This window comes from Halictus rubicundus, unplaced genomic scaffold (assembly GCF_050948215.1).
Source record: "Halictus rubicundus isolate RS-2024b unplaced genomic scaffold, iyHalRubi1_principal scaffold1276, whole genome shotgun sequence".
Lineage (NCBI taxonomy): Eukaryota > Metazoa > Arthropoda > Insecta > Hymenoptera > Halictidae > Halictus > Halictus rubicundus.
Window position 1 is genome coordinate 2,501 of NW_027489817.1, and position 2,500 is coordinate 5,000.

Sequence of the window (2,500 nt, forward strand, 5' to 3'; positions counted from 1 at the left end):
GAGGTCGTCAAACGTGAAAAAAAAATGTTTCGTATATTTCACCGAAAGCATTAAAAGTACGCGAGAACGTACAGAGGAGCACAAAAAAAAAAAAAAAAAAAAACAAAACCATATATCTTATGCGCCACACCAAAGTGTCTTTTCTCTATATAATGTATATATAGAGATTTCTTCATTTTGTTCGTCGATCGGAAACTCTCGCTAGACGATCGGCCGGTTAACTTTAACGTCCGTCGAAAAGAACTTCCGGGGACTGGACGACCGACAGATCGCGCGGTCTCGCGATCGACAATGAAGAAAAAAAGACATGGGGCGACCGACAAAGGTTTGTTTTCACCTTCACCTTCTCGTGCTCTGCGTGACAACACGTTGTGGTGACAACGATGTTCGAAAGCCACTCCATAGAGGAGTATATATATTTTCAACACCCGGTGGGGTTTCTCTACTACACTAGACACACGGGGGTACAGAAACGCTGCACGACGCGATATCATCGATCAAACCAAAGAGACACGAGATCTCGGTCGTCATTCAATTCAACGAACGTGGCGATGGAATCCGCAACGGATTAGCGAGGACACGCGACGACGGGGAAATTATTCGACCCGATACAAGTACGCGTGCGCATCCCGCACAATGCCAAATGTTGCTATGTCCATCAGTCATCAAAGCGTTCGTAGAACGAGAGACCACTGTCTCGCGAACTCTAAGAATATGTTTGTCGAAGTCGCTGGCAACGACGACCCTCCGCCGCAATTATGTGTAGAGAGACACATCCACGCACAGACGTATTTTATTTTATATATCATCTCCCTGGGGCTTACGTTGCACGCCACAGTTGCGCACACAGATTTTACACGGGTGTCCGGTATCTCTTTCTTTATTTGTGTCCATTCACTGTAGTCTCTTGAGACTCTTATACCTTTCGTATACGCATCATTTCAGACGACGTCGGGAGCGCGTAAAATGTTCGAGAGTGAAACGCTTCTTCCGCAATGCGAATCGTTCCAGAGAGAGAGGAGAGAGAGATTTCGATCGTCGGAGCGGTGTTCACGGGCGGTCGTATTGAAAATACGACTCACGACGCCGCAAAACACTCACGCAAGTCCGAATGTGATACCCATTCCTATTTCCTTCTTCTCACGAAGACCGTTAGACGCAATGTAAAATTTGCAATTTTCACAGAACCGCGTCAAACGCCGACGAAACGTCCATCGTTCGCTCGTACGTAGCATCTTTGCAACCCGACTCAGAAACGCTCTTTGCGCCCTCCACAAAATTCGACATGGAGAGGTAAGCGACGGCGGGGACTTACAAGAGCAACGCAAGCAGTATTTGGTTACGTAAACGACCCTCAGCCAGGCGTGGTCCAGGAATTGTATCCGTGGACCGCAATGTGCGTTCGAAATGTCGATGTTCATGTGTCCTGCAGTTCACACGTTGACGCGCAATTAGCTGCGTTCTTCATCGACCCACGAGCCAAGTGATCCACCGTTCAGGGTAATCGTATAATTTGATTTATAATCAATATATAATTATGTCTCTTGTTCTGCGGTTCATAAGAACGCCGATACCTGAAAGCTCCAACCAGCGCGCGAAGGAGATTCAGGCGTCGTTTTTAAGGACGACACACGATCGTCCGTAGAAACGGAAACCGTCGCGAGTACGCGATTGCAATGCGCACACGTATCCGACGGCCGGGCGGAAAATACATTGAAAAACCTTTAAAGTGGAAAACACAGGAGGAGAATTCAGAAAACGACGGGGATCATAGACAACCCGATACTGGATCCCGACACTTCTCCTCCTCCTCTCTCTTATTGGAGAATGAACTCGATAACTAACGGACTTCACAGCCGGCTCTGGCCGTGCGCGATCGTTCGTCCCAAGCTCTTGTGCACTGTATTATCGCCACACAGAGAGTAGAGTGTCAGAATCGCACACAGCTTTACGCGAGCTACGCAGCCGGTCCTCTCGAAACACATTTCCAATTGTGCACGGAGAACGATTATTCGATACTAGCGGACTTCACAGCCGGCTCTGGCCGTGCGCGATCGTTCGTCCCAAGCTCTTGTGCACTGTATTATCGCCACACAGAGAGTAGAGTGTCAGAATCGCACACAGCTTTACGCGAGCTACGCAGCCGGTCCTCTCGAAACACATTTCCAATTGTGCACGGAGAAAGATTATTCGATACTAGCGGACTTCACAGCCGGCTCTGGCCGTGCGCGATCGTTCGTCCCAAGCTCTTGTGCACTGTATTATCGCCACACAGAGAGTAGAGTGTCAGAATCGCACACAGCTTTACGCGAGCTACGCAGCCGGTCCTCTCGAATATACGTGTTCGTCAACGAACACGCATGCGGCGACGTTTTGTGCTCTATGTCATACGCGAACTCGATAAATAGAGCGGGACTCACAGCCGGCTCTGGCAGCGGTCATTCGTCCCACGCTCGTGTGTGCGCTATCGCCACACAGAGTAGGGTGTCAGACTCACGCA

At 49.3% G+C, this 2,500-nt stretch overlaps 1 non-coding gene across 1 annotated transcript; it reads right to left on the bottom strand.

Moving 5' to 3' along the window:
* Window positions 1-1,348: 1,348 nt before the first annotated feature.
* LOC143365070 (5.8S ribosomal RNA) lies at window positions 1,349-1,503 on the bottom strand. The gene has a single exon (XR_013084453.1). It is a non-coding gene; the product is annotated as a 5.8S ribosomal RNA (ribosomal RNA).
* Between the last annotated feature and the right edge of the window lie 997 nt (window positions 1,504-2,500).